At 41.4% G+C, this 15,239-nt stretch overlaps 1 protein-coding gene across 1 annotated transcript in view; it reads right to left on the reverse strand.

Moving 5' to 3' along the window:
* foxp4 (forkhead box P4) overlaps positions 1–4,658 on the reverse strand; it is a 92,624-nt gene extending 87,966 nt beyond the window's left edge. The window contains 1 exon segment of the mRNA XM_051074390.1: positions 4,516–4,658. The gene's annotated coding sequence lies outside the window, so the exon portion shown is untranslated.
* Positions 4,659–15,239: the final 10,581 nt, after the last annotated feature.

Raw genomic sequence — 15,239 nt, forward strand, 5'->3', positions numbered from 1 at the left:
AAGCGGGGGCCCGCTCTCACCACATACGCAATGACAGCTCATTCAAGAGACACAAAAGGCGAAAGAAAAGGCAACAAAAGACAACAACTGCTCTCTCTCTCTCTCTCTCTCTCACAGGTGGTCAGCTTCCTAAAGACCACTAAAGGCATCTCCCGACTTTCCTCCTCCGCTGTCCTGCAACTTCTCTGTGCGACACTGCCTTCTGTCCGACCCGTCACAAAAACACATCTCATCTTTGAAAAATGTGTGGGATTTATTTTATGGATACACGCAGACAGACACACACACATACACACACCCACACAAGTATCCAGCCCTCAACTTCGCCTAAATAACCGGTTCAATTAGAACCACATGTATAATCAGGCCTCAGTCTAAAGCAATGTGGCGGCAGTTTCACTGCGCAGTCAATCACTTCAATGCACAACCAGAACATTCCCCCACTTGCTGGCTGACCATGTACAATAACACCTTCATTTTAATCCATTAATTTGTCAATTATATTTCATTAATAATTTTTTAAAGACATAACAAGCCGTAATTGCTATTGTAATGATATTCAGTGATTACACATGGAGGTGTGTAGATTTTCCTTTTCCATCCTTATACCATTGAAAGAGGAACAATTTTATCAATAAAAAATCAATAATAGACTGAATTAAACAATGTTTCATTTTAGCACATAATTACACAGCTGTTACAACCTGTAGAATATCTTATCCTACACACATTTCCACATTAAAAAGGCCAACACACACTCAGTTCAAATGCGCACACCCTGCAATAACGGCAGCTTCAGGACCAACACTTGAAATAATTCCATTTAAACACATGCTTTCACTCCCTGCACTATTTCTTTCTTTCTTTTTCTTTTTTTTTGTTTTTCTCAAACCCCATCTAAAGGATATTGAAAATTTAACCATTTCAGCTTTTAAGCAGGTAATGCACTAAGTGCTGCAATAGAAGTAAACCTGTGAGTATCTATCACAGGTCAAACCCTACATGTATAGCAGTGTCGTATACGGGTGCTCTTCAACATCACTTTGGAGCCAAAAGCCCACTCAGACTTGTGGGTTTGGGATAGCAGGAGGGCTTTAATGAAGAGAGAGCGAGAGATGGAGAGACGGACAGGCGAGCCATGAAAGCTACCGACGCACAGGACATTTAAAAACTTCAAATACTGTCCATTTTCACTCAAGCAGGACAGGTGAATTGAGAAAAAAGCACTCTGGTATACACACGTTCCCGCACTCAGATATATACACTCTTCCACACATACATTCACACGCGCTCATGCTGGAGGTAAGGACTCTCTGAGTGAGTTTATGGACTAACACAATCATGTTGGTGGCTTTTAATCCTGCTGAAGGGGTTTTAAAGCACATGAGATTCATAGCCATTATTGCCTGTCTCTAGACGGTCTCATACAAGGCTCCAGTCACACCCCGGCACACAGTCACACAGACAACACAGGACCGAGCTGAAAATCATCATTTAAGTAATATGTCAGTAAGTATATAAGAGAAACAATTATCTAGTGGAGAGCAGAGTCTGAAACCGATAAAAGAATCAGCAGTACACAAGCAAGTCTAACAAACAATGAAGGAAAACAGGACATGGAAAAGACACAGCTGTCGAGAGTGAGGGTGGGGGGGGGGGCAAAAGAAGGAAAAGTGTTGAAGCACAGTCAGATGAAAAAAGGTGGCAATGCTGTGGCAAACGCACAGACACGGACACACAATAGCCGACAGAGAGCAGAGAGAGTCAATCTGTCTCCGACACCTCTGGCTTCCTGCATACATACAACCCCCCCCCACCCAAATAACTACTTCTGCCTCTCAGATACTCTTTTGTTTCATTGTCTCCTATTATATTTTCATAAAAAGGCTGTCACTGATGTGATAGCTCATCAACGAGCAAGGCACCACACAGAAACGATAACTTTACAGGGATTTTATACTTTTGGTAAATGCTGTTTGAATAAAAGTAGAACTCCCAGCGCTGTCTCACTGTTGTGCCTTGAAGTTTCTTTTTGAGGTTTGCAATTGATAATCAGTGAGGCCATTTTAAATATACATTTACAAGAAATTATATTTTATAGCTATCTATAATGTGGGGAAATTGTGCGGACAACTCATTCTTCAACTGAGAGATCTCAGCTACTAAACCTTCACTGTACCAGAGCAGCTGAAAGAACAGGCAGCATTAAAAATCCTAATTTTAAAAAGAAAATCAAGATCACAAATGACTGAATTATTATTATTATTATTATCATTATTATTTTTATTATGGGGGGGGCATATTTAGAACAATAGACAATTATATATAAAAGATTAATCTGAGGATTACTGCCAGCATAGAATCGTGTTATTATTTTAGGACTATTTTAAATTGTAAAAGTATGCTGATATGCATTTAACACACTCAGCCTCTTATGTCTTAACTAAAATGAACAGATGTTAAAATTTTTTGATCAATTTTGGTTATTTAACTAAACCAACGTGAGGTTGTGTGATCCCCACTGAAGACTACTTTAAAAACATTAATATGCAGGGTTTTTTTTATGGAGGCCACAACTTACTGTGTAATTCTTCCAGGTGAAATAAACTTTCTTTTTTCTTTCTTTTTTTAAAATCTAATTCTGTATAGGCACTTTCATCACCAGGAGCATCAACAAAATACCTGCTTTCCGGTCTGACACCAGAAATGTGACAAGGTCATAAAACGTGATGAAGAGCTTTTTCATTCCCGCTGGATCTTCTATTAAAGTGCAATTAAAAGTGTGTCATCGCGTCGCGGAAATGCCACCACAGAGGACAGGGAAGGGGGCGGGGGGGGTGTTTGGAAGGGTGGAAGGTGGACCGGGGGGGTGGGCACACAACAGGAGAGAGAGAGAGAGAGAGAGAGAGAGGACACAGTAAATAAAATTAATTATGCCAAATGCACCGGCGCCCATCAATCACGGGGCAATAATGCCCGTGTCAGGGTGTGCACCCACACGGCCCTGTATGCTTTTCTCTCAATGACAGACAACTAACAGCAATTAATTGTCATTTCATCTCTCCCTCTTTGTGTGTGTGTGTGTGTGTGTCTGCAGCTTTCCATCACGCGGGGACCTGAGTCCATTTGACACGCGAGGTGGTGTGTTTTGGCTAATGTTTGATATTTGATGGTGGGAGTTGTTTTTTTCATAAAAGAAAAGAACAGCAGCAACTTCCCTGTAAAAACACCTCAGAGTTAAATACCATGTGTGCGTGTAAAGAAGGCGAATTAAAACTGTTCATCTAATTATGATATGTTATTTTAAAAATATACAGGTCCGGTAGAAAGTTTTTTCTTTTACTGTAAGAGATGTTTTTTTTGTTGTTGTTGTTTTTTTTGCCATTGTGGTGTGGGCCTAATTTCAGTCGGTTTATGACTGTAAAAAGAAGAGAAAAAACATGGGTCATGCAGAGGTTCTGCTACAGACTGCAACCCCCTCAGTTTCTAAATTTATGACACTAAGTCAGCTCTAAATTTGTGCAAATATATTTGATATTTTCCCATTAAAAGGAATTTTTAATGCAACCAGACAAATGTAGGAATTGTAAAGCAAACACACTTGAGACGTATTACAGTGCAGTGTCCACAACCCTGCAGATCTGATCTGTTTTATACTGACGATAAAAGCGGAATTAAAAGTTTTTTTTTTTATGAAGAAACAACTTTCCTCGATGTCCGGTTGTTAAATCGTTCAGATACATGTCCCTGTTATTTATCTAATCTGGTCGGATTATACAGAAAATACAGCAGACACAGCAAAAACCTTAGTGAGGTCACACACACTCTCTCTCTCTCACACACACACACTCCGCGGCTGCAATTTCAAAAGTCAAAATCCAAAAGTCAAAAAGAAAGTATTGTCCCCTGACCTATTGACTACGTCCATAAGGAAGCTTTTTTCTTTCTTTCTTAAGACAAAGAGGCTATTATCTCCGGCGAGGGGCTGCGAGGCTCCTTTATAATTTTGAACGTTAATTTAGTTTAATTGTCAGAAACAAAATTCAACCATTCAAAAGAAAAGGCGAGACCATGTGTAACGGCTGTGAGTTAAATAGGTATAAAAGCGATGACAAAGCATTCAAACGATTCTCAGGCGGGTGTGTAAAATTATCACCACATAACCTGTGTCGGTGTTTATTATCAAATCCCTTAACAAGGCTTATTAACGGGGGACGCAAAGTTTAAAGTTTGTGTTGCCTCCATTCAAATCAGCTCCCGACATCTTAGTTAGTCCAAACCTGTTAGAAAAAAAAGCCAAACTTTTTGCTGTCTCATGAGCGACGACTTCGGACAATGACACATTCTGTATTAAGCTCTGGTCCTCTCATTCCACGAAACTATGCTCAGATAAATTATAAGAATTAAAGTCAATTTGAAATATCCCACTGAAATAAACGTAGATTTAAAGAAACTGGTTTTGAACTGTGTGCGTTAAAACGCGTTAAAGTGGCGATGAGGTCGAAAGAAACTTACTCCACTGTCGATTTTCTTTCTGTTGAAGAAACGAGGAAGGATGAAAACAGCTACTTCAAAGAGGATTTTTAAAACGTGGCTGATAAGTTTCGCGTTCAACACCCCAGAACAGACTCAAAAGTTAAAATGAAACATGGAGGGAGGGAAGTCTGAAAGAGGAAAAACTCCGAGCGTGGCTCGGCTGTGAAATTCTCTGTTATACTCTGTTAGATTATTAGGCTGACTTGGAGGAGTTTCACAAACAATGTGCGATGAAAAGTTGGAAGTTCTATGTGTTGTTTTTTTTTCAGAAGTAAGATGTGTGGAGAGAGTTTCAATGGAAAGCACAGAGTGAAGAAAGAGTGAGGAGGATATAAAAAAGTGGGGGAAAAGGAAAAGTGTAGATAATGCATCAACCTGTTCTCTTGTTTTCTGAAGAAGACAACTTTCACGCCAGTGGTTGGACCATGTGGACAGCCCCGCTTCTGCTCCTCAAACCCCCGACGCGTCCACTCTCTCGCGGCGACAAAAGGGGGGACACAAACCGACGGGACGAAAAAATTCAAAAAAATGGAAAGAAACAGAGAGGAGAGGGAGAGAGAGACAGAGAAATCTAGGATCTAAGGTCGCAGGACCATTACTTGAGACGACAAAGCGTGTGCTCGTTAGTCCTTTTCCTTTTTTCCGCTTTTGTGTGCGTCCTCTCTCCTCGGAGTGGCCCCTCTGGAGTGAAGTCAGAACAATACTGCCGCTAAAACTCTGGCACTGTGCGCAAGTTGCCGCCGGAGGAAAGCGCGCAGCTTCTCGTCTTGTTTTGTCGCGTCTCCGCTTCCCCCAGCTATCTCTTCAAGAGGCTTATTCAGCGCGTATAACCTCTCCACCGGTCCTCACTTTTTGGCATCCCGTCTGTTGCTTGCTCGTTCGCTGGAAATCAGGGTTGAATCACTGGTAGAGGCTGTGCATGTGTGTACGAGTGTGGAGTGAGTATGTGTGTGTGTGTGTGTGTGTGTGTTGCGGGGGGACAGTTTGCTGCGCTACCGTAATGCCTCTAAAGCAGGTGCGCGTTTTTCATCGCCGCATGCCCTATCCTCGCCAAGCCCTGGCGCACAATAGGAAAACAGCAGCCAGCGAGATGTATCTCTCTCTCTCTCTCTCTCTCTCTCTCTCTCTCTCTCTCTCTCTCTCTCTCTCTCTCTCTCTCTTTCCCAGTGTGTGTGTGTGTGTGTGTGTGTGTGTGTGGATGAGGGGAAGGCACTGATCTTTTAACCTCTCTTTGCATCCCGGCTGAGTTGTGCTATTGTGGAGGCAGAGAGGAACAGATGTTAGCCTGCACAGAGTTTGAGCTCAGAAAACAGCCAGAAACAAAGCACCAGCACCCAAACAGAGCTTGTCTTCTATGAAACACTTGGCTTTTCCACACTTTTGCATTTCATTGACAGGCTTTCCCCCCCTTTTTTAGATATTTTAAAACTTATCAGTAAACAAAAAACATAATTTAAAAAAGACCTCCTTTCTCTAAACAAGAAAAAAAGTTTGCTAAAATCCTATAAACCAAAATAAATGACTTTATGTCTTAAATAATACAATTTTTTGCTCTTGACAGACCTTATTGTAATATAACTTTATTTTTTTTAACACTGCATGATAGTTTTTATTGAGTTATGCCACAAAGATTTATGTCAACCTAAGAAATGCTGTATTCCACAAATAAAAAATAAGTGTAAAATCAGTTTAAGTGGGTTCACTCTTGTTACACACTTACCTTGCAACTAGACAGTTATATTGTGATTGGATAAATTTTACTGTCTGCCTAACTCACTATGTCCTTTATGTATTTTGGAAGCTTGACAACCTCTTTTTGCAGAGTTATTACTGCTACCCCACCACCACCACCACATTCATTTACTAATTGATAGCATAATCAGTGTTGAGATTACTGTCTCAGATGAAATTTGGAAATTACATCATACCTGTCGCTGCAGGAAAAAAAAAAGTGAGAGGGAAAAAAAAGAGGGCCATAACTCATAAGAAGATCTTGGGATAATTTTGCTTTGGCCATTAAACGGGATTCTGCCCTCCTGCCTTTTCACTATCGAAGCTTTTACCATTGGAAAATGATGGCAGTCCATCACAGCAGCACCCAACAATGGGCCACGACTGCAGTAAATCACAACACGTTCATTAGCACGATCAATACCACTAAAAAATATGTGTGTCTGTGTGAGTGCAAATGTTTGGGTGTGTGTTTGTGTGTGTCAGTGAATATGAGCACCCATATATTTCTTTTTACTCACTCGCCTCTCCTCTGAGCCCTGACAAAAAAATTTTTGCCGGGAACACTTTGTTATATGTCTCCAATAAATCCCCTGTGAACTGACAGGTGCTAATGTGAGCAACTGGATGGTGATGACTGATGCTTTTCTAAGTGGCTGTTATCATGAAGGTGCACTTTGGAGTTTGATCCACAAAAAAATCTGACAGCACTATTAAGAGAAAGTTAAACTGAACCCCAGCAGGTGTGTTTGTGGTTACTGAGCATCCTTCTAATAACAAACAACCTGCGTTCTATAACTGAAAATATGCGAGGGACAACAATAGCGGGCTGAGACTGAATCATCCTCGCGCTTGTTGTTGTGTAACTGTTGGCATTTGGACTAAAGATATCAATCACCCCCGCCTGTTTGCAGAATCATGATTTGTTTGTTATTGTTTGTCTGTTTTGGCTCGCGGTCGCATAAAATCACAAGATTAAACGCAGCACAGGAAACTCAGCACAGGACTCTGCGTTCCACGAGGGCCCCCGAATAAAGCCGGGCCAGGCCAGACTGAAGCAGGCCAAGTATGAAACTGGATTAAAATAGAGCTGGCCTGGACATCTTAAGTCAACACCCTCATTCTTGTTCTTGCCGAAAGGAGGAAAAATGCTGTTTGGCCCCCTCTCACCCATCTCCTATTCCCATTTAGGAACCCTTCTCTCCCTGTTAATCAGGGGGAATAATTATCAAAGTGGACAGGTAATTAAATTAAAACATAAGTGGCTACATGAGCTGGGTTGGCTGTACTACAAGGTTTTCCCTGGCTTAATTAAAGAGAAATATGGGAGTGCTCACCCACGGTGTCATGGAGCTGGTAAAAATGAGGAAAAAAAAGCTCCTGCCACCAACTTGAATAACTCAATCTGATCCATTCAAACGCAGGATTTCAGATCGATTAAAAAAAAAAAAAAGTGGGGGGGTGACTCTGCCCTGTGTGTACGCGTGGGGAAAGATTCTTCCTAACAGCTCATTCCTGACTGAATCAGTTCCACAGGCCATGTTGTTTGTTTGCATATGAGAGCAAAAGCATATGTGAGGCGGCGAGAGAAAGAGAGAGAGAGAGAGAGAGAGAGAGAGGCGAGGCGAGGGAGTACAGAATGTGTGGCAGACGCATTAAAAAACTGCGAGCTTTAGCAGCCATCTGGGAATAATGTCGTAAAATAAAGCTACAATAAAATAAAACGTACTGCTGTTGATGTTTACAAACAACCCCCACAAATTCCCCACAATGCCTTGAGAGTCAAACCCAAAGAGAGGCCTCAAACACACACACACACACACACAGATATATATACAAATAAACAGACCCAGAGCAGGAATCCAGCACACAGACCAAATTATCCAAACATTCACAAACACGCTCATATGTGCCCCCACCCACTTTGGTACACATATGTGTGTGCATGTTTACAAATAAAGACAAAGTGGGAAGGCTGCATACGCACACTCGAATAAACAACCACACACACATACACACAAACATACCACTGCCGCCTCTGTGGTTATGCAAAGACAACAGCAGACTGTGGCTCACAAACACCACTGCTATCTCAGGGTCGGGTGCATTACAATAATAAATGACTGAGTGCATCAATGCAAAGCTTCTCTCTCATCTCCTGTAGTACAGTACCTGTGAGCAATGTGTGTGTTTGTGTGTGTGTGTTTGTGTGGCCTCGCTGCAGACAGTGGCATCTGCATTAGTCTCTGAATATACACTGATTGCTGGGAGGATCACAGCCAATCACCACCTGCTTTCTATTAGCAACTCATAAACATGTTTACTGTCACAGCTGCTCCGCGGCGCGTGCGCACACACACACACACACACACACACAGACACACACACACAAACATAAACTGACGTGAACACAGAGAGAAAGAGACGCTAAGAAAATGTGTTTATCACTACTCTCTCCTTGTCTTGGCCTTTAGTTGGAAGGGAATAATTAGGGAGTCCAGGCCAAGGCAGTGGTGTATGTGTTAACAAGCTGTTTTAACACACTCTCACACACTTCTTCTCCCCATATGCAGGGACAGCCAGAGAGAGAGAGAGAGAGAGAGGGAGAGGATCTCATTCTGTGCCTCAAGGGCTCACTTCATTTTAAAGCACTTGTGACCCAGCAGTCGAGTCCAGGAACGAGTCTCCAGCTGAGGGTTGTTGTGTAAATCTTACAGGTACATACACACAATGACCAGGCTCCAAAAAAAAAAAACAAAAAAAACACTTGAGGCTATCCAAGAAAAGTTGAAGCAATAAAATAGAAAATTGTGTATCGAACATGTTCAAATAGTGAAAGTATCCTTATCTTTGAAAAAAATTGTCACCAGGAAAAAAAAAAAACTTTCTTTACTTAAGAAAATGAAGAAATGTCTTTATGGATGAAGGATTAACCTCAGATGTAGCTGTTAAATCAGAGATGGAGAAGGATTTTCATTGTAATGCATACAAACTTATTTAAACTTTCTTAAGAAAGTGAATATTGCTATTTTACTGTTTTGCATATTAAGCACTGGATTCGATTCATACCACTGCAATAATACAGTTATTAAACAGCAGATTTTCCTGAAAGACACCTGAAGTTCAAGTTTGGAAGATAAACATAACAGATGCAGATAGCCTGCTCATAGGCAGCAACGAGGCAAAGAGAAATGGATTGAATTTATGCATGCATGTTTGTTTTCTGATGACGTGGCAATAAAGTAATTTGATTTGACCACATCGGCAGTGACACAAAGAAATGTACACACACCCACACACACACACACTCACACACACGCACGCATGCATTCCTACATGTCATTTCATCACACTGACATGTGGAGGAGGAAATGGAAGAAAGGAAACTATTGGCTACTGTTAGTGTTATTTCCTCTATTACTCATTTACAGTTACTCAAGTACTGTACTTAACTCAAGTACTTCCATTTATGGTACTTTATGCTTTTACTCCACTACATTTCAAAGGGAAATGTTGTACTTTTTACTCCATTACATTTATCTGACAGCTCCTGTTGCTGGTTACTTTAAACAGTTCAGTCACAGAGACCATTTTTCTTCATTATTATGAAGTACTTTTACTTTGATACTTTCAGTACATTTTGCTCTTACATGCTTTTACTTAAGTGACGTTTTGAACGCAGGACTTTTACTTGTAATGGAATATCTTTGTAATGCAGTATTACTGCTTGGACTGCTGCCTTCACCACTGCTTACATGTTGCTATTTGTCACTGATTGTTAATATCATGCATTCTTTGCAGTTGAGCTTCTTGTGTCTAACTCTGGGTTAAAATAATCATATTTTAGTTTGGGTAAATAGAAGCAGGATAAAAATAACACTAACACTGGGTCAAAACCAGCCATTGGTGCTGCGTACAGTTAATCCATCGCTGTATTGCCACAAACTGGATCAATTCTCACCCTGTAATTTTTGTGTGTTAGTGTTTCAGTGGCCTCCATGATGCAACACACAGGTTAAAGAGCACCCAGGTCGGACATGACAGAACTGTGCCAGTCCTCATGTGTGTCTGTCTAGGCGTAACCTAATACAAGACACTGAGGAAATAGCTCTGAAATCCAGTCTCTTCATCTGCTCACGTGCGGGACATACAAACATACTGTCAAAAAGACACACAAAAAGACGCACAGTTGCAGAGCCTTCCAGTCCCTCCCTCGGTGCGATCTTGTATCAAAGCAAACAAATGACATGCTGTCTTCTCCTCTCTCCCCCCACTGTCTTTTTTGATGTGTGGTTGTGTAAAATGACACGCCGTATCTCTCCAGCTGACATTATCACTCGCCGGCGCGCTCACATCTTCCGGCCGCACGCCTTTCCCACAGGACTCCCTACAGCAGGGGTCTTTGTCTCCGAAAGCATCGCACAGACACACACACACTCACACGCACACATAGAAAGATGTGGAAAAGCCTCTGTGATTTTACCTCTGCATTGTGTGCTGTCAGTGACTGGATCAAGGAAGGAGAGGAAGGATAGGATAGGACTGGCCTTTCTTTAGCAACCTTTTTGGTTTGTGTGTGTTTGTGTGTGTGTGTGTGTGTGTGTGTGTGTGTGTGTGTGTGTGTGTGTGTGTGTGTGTGCTTTTCAAAGATGTCATGTGTTTTATGCAGCAGAGAGAGATGTAACCCAGAGAGCTCTGTCACATTAGTGTGGTCATCAGTGTTAAGCTGACACACGTAACAGCTCTGATACAATAACCAGCTCAAGACTTTATCATGCGCGTGGCAATAGGTTTACAGATGGCAGGAGGCTGTTTGTTTTACTGGAACAAAATAGAAAAAATAGGGAGAATCTATGAAAAGAAAAGGGAAAATTGCAGTAGAAATCTATGGAATTCATGTTCTGGTGGTTGTAACTGTTTTATGAACAAGAGTTTAATTCATCACGTAAGGGAGGTGACTCACCAAATAAGTACCACCAGGTCACAGATGCTACAACAACCATGTAAACCTCTACAGAACTCCTTGCTCTTTGACATGCTATACTTCAAAGAAGTGACAACTGAAACATAAAATGTAATGAAAGAACTATGTTTTTGACATTGAAAATACGTAGATTTCCTTTGGTTTCTTTTTCTTCAAATAAGCCACCTTTCCCCCCCATAGTCATACACCACAGTTTTTTTTTGTCTTCCTTTGTCATCGAAAGCTCTCTTTCATAAATGACAAGTTCACTCATTTCAGCTGAATAAAAATAAAAAATAAAAACGTTTATTTTATTTAAAGTTTTCTCAACCTTGGAGGCCTTACATCACTGAATGCAACATATTTTTTTCCCATATAAGGTTTGATGTGGAATTCACTGTAACTGGTTATTGACATTTACAGGATCTGTTTGTGCATGTGAACTGTGGTTGTGAAAGGCTGAATGATTTCTTTTGACCTGCACTCGGTTCTCCAGACTTATTCATCTCGTCTTCTTTAGCTCCTCTCACCGTCTTAAAAGAAAAAAAAAAAACACATAGAAACAAAGAGTAATGTCGGTGGTTTCAGTAACACAGATGTAGCGCCGGGGGGGGGGGGGGGGGGGGGACTGTTGAAAATATATAATATAACTCACTTTTTCTGTGAGCGTGTCCTTGTAATTTGCAGTAAAATATTGACACAGATCACAAGATGTGCCACAGATTGACAGAAATACACAGAAAAATTGCAATAAAAATTGTATGGCAATTACAGAGAAAATGGAAAAAAGCTCTGATTTTAGAGAACATAAAAACTGCTCACAAACATTTTTTTTCCTCTTGTGTCTGTGAAGGTTGAAATTTTCAGCATAGCAGGACATTAATAATTACCATTACATGTCCTGAGATGTACATTAGATTCTATCAGACTTTCATCATTACAGGTCATTTTCTATGTGTGTGTGTGCATGGACTGCACAGAGAGAGAGAAAGAGTGAGAGGGTGAAGGGCATCAGAGGTCGTCAAATTGCCATGCTGCTTTTTGTCCTGTCAAACGCTCACGTGAGCCCGTCTTGAGTGAATTTCAATAATCATCCTGAAGGACTTTTCTTCTTGGGCCACATTCTACTAAATGTATCTCTCTCCTTCTAATTCCCCTTCACAATACGTCTGGCTCAGGCTACTCATCATGTCATTGGTCCCTTTTCTATTCCCCTGTGTTTGATTCTGACAAATACATGGATTATCGGCCAGGGGGATTTTTAAATATATGGCTAATGTGAGCTTTCATGCCTGTGCTTTAATCTGCTGAGTATTTAAAACCAATCTTAAGGACGGGAGAAAACGCAGAGGTCAGGCTTTTTTTTTTTCTTCCTTTACGCCCAGGCGGTGGAGAAAATAGAGGGAGCGAGATTGGTAGAGAGGAGGGAGACGGAGTGAAAATGGAAGTGAGGAGAGGGAAGTAAGCAAAAGACAATGATTTCCCTTCTATTTAAATTCTAACCAGGATTAACTGTGGAATCGCAGGTATCAAACCTCATCTGGCAGCACGGCTAAAGAGAACTCCCTCAAAGAAAAGAAAAGTTGAGTCTCCTTGCTGTAGTTGTGTGTATGCGTGATAGAAAGAGAGAGAAAGATTCTTGGGGTAGGGGGTGTTTCTCTCTGCTTTTTCACTTATCGTGTGCCCTCCACTGCCAGGGAAATTGGACCTAAAATGAGAAAATATATCTCTCACTCTCTGTTTAACGGGGGCAATGACACAGTACGGCAAGGGATGAAAGCTCCATCATGTGCCTGTCCGGTTGCTCTGCTGTCAGAGTGGTGTCTACTCATTTACAATTCAGACACCTTCTACTCCTTATTATTGCCTTTCTTCCACCTTTCCTTTCATCTTTCTTCTTGTTTCTGCTCCTCTCCTGTCCTCTCGTCTCCTGTCCTCTCCTCTCTCTTCCCTCTTGTCATTTTTGTGTACATATGAAAGGCAGACAGGGTCTTTGGCAGCCACTCAAACAGGATCGAGTGTGCGTCTGTGTCGGTGCGTGTCAGGCTAAAGAGCAGGAGGGGTTGGCGGGTGGGGGGTGGTGATTTGCGGCATTACCTCTACAGCTTTAAACCGCATCAAGCAACTTGCAGACCTTTTTTTATGACCGTAATATGAGGTACTTAACATATCACTGCCATAAAGTGCAACAGACGCAGAGGGTCGAGGAACTTGCACACACAAGACACGCAAGCATACGTACGTTGCCGAGGAGGGCTGATGGCAGAGTTGGAGACGGATGTATGTTTAAGCTGAAGAAGTTTTTATGGTACAGACTACATGTCTCACCCGGCATAGTAAAGTAGGCCAAGGCTGATATCATCTGATACACTTGTTTGCTCGCCAACCATACAATCACAGTCCTTCTCTGCTGAGGAAGCATTCAAACTGCTATTTGAACATCAATGCAGCATGCAAATAACATTCACCACCCCTTTTCACACCAGATAAGATAACCACAATGCCTCGTCTGGCAGCACAGAGATGTGCGTTGCATCCTAAGGCTATGCTGCTGTTACAAAACACTGCAAATGAGCCCTCTCAGCAACTTCTCTTGGAAAAAAGTAGAGGAAGAAGTTTGTGAGCATGTATGCATGTAGAGTATGTGAGTCTACATGTATGAGTTTTAAGTGCAGTAGCGTGTGTGTGTGTGTGTGTAATAGCACATGGAGACTTAATGGTAAGAGAGAGGGAGATGGAGAGAGGATTAGAGAGGGGAGTGGAGGGGTGAGGTGGCCCTTTAATTTGGAAAGTTTGATGTGAATGACGCACATCTGGCTCCCCGAGATGATGGATTCTGCTACACATGCAATATGGGAAAGTGATCCGTCCTTCTTTTTCTTTAGTCTATCTTCTCCCTCCTTCTGCATCCACTAATCCTTTACCTCAGCCTCCCATATCATCAACACGCAACTGCATCCTTACAAGGAGACAGATAATTTTGTCTTTGCAATTTATCTAAGTAGCTTTTATTTATTTGTGTTGCTCTGTTGTAGAATTGTTGCTGTGTTTAGGGTGGATTTAGTGAGATGACTACTTTGGAATTTTTGGTGAATAGATTTATTATATGCAAGGTCTCTGGATGAAGCATAGTTGTTCATTGTGTGCTTGTTGTAGGTTGTAGAGTACCAGGTGGGTGTAGATGTCTCAGTGTGACAAGTTGATTGTTTCAGATGATGAGCAAGTTGTTTTTTTCCCCGTGTGTGTGTGTGTGTGGTGTGTGTGTGTGTGTGTGTGTGTGTGTGTGTGTGTGTGTGTGTGTGTGCAGGTGTGTGCTCAGCCATGCTTGTGTATATTAAGGAATAAAATGTAACAGGTGTGGTTGAAAACTGAGAGAGCAGTTCAGTCACAGTCATGACAGAATCACAAAATTGTCCTATGGGAGGCATAAACTCCTCCACACAAGCATTTTATCTATGTCGATTGCAATGTAATTTCACTTTATAAACATGCTGATGCTCGCCTGTGTGCCGGTAATTGCTATGCATAGCAATTTATTTCATTAAAGCTATTGTTATCAGTTAATCAAAGCAAACTCACGTACATGTCATGAGAGACAGAAGTAAACATGATTACACATGTTTGGATGTGCATTTAATTTGTGTGTGTGCACAGACTTTTGAGTGACCTCACCCTGTCTGTTCCTCTGTCATATGATTGAAAGCGCTTGTTCCTCATCATCAACATCTGTGGCTCAAATGATGATGTGTCTCTAACCTATTGGTCTGACTTCGTAACTGTGTTGTTGAGACAATTTGTCACATGGAGGTAGCATAATTAGAAGCATGTATCATGAAAAAAGGACTTTTGCACAAGAAATGCAATTTTCTCAGCTCCTTAATTAACTGTATTCACTGTACAATCACACATTATTTTAATTTCACTTGGGTGTGTAGGCAAGACAATCCAGTATTAACCACTGCTGTGGTTTCAGAAAATGTAAATGAGGATTTAAAGGAGCAGTTAGGGA

The sequence above is a fragment of the Lates calcarifer genome, linkage group LG12 (assembly GCF_001640805.2).
Source record: "Lates calcarifer isolate ASB-BC8 linkage group LG12, TLL_Latcal_v3, whole genome shotgun sequence".
Lineage (NCBI taxonomy): Eukaryota > Metazoa > Chordata > Actinopteri > Centropomidae > Lates > Lates calcarifer.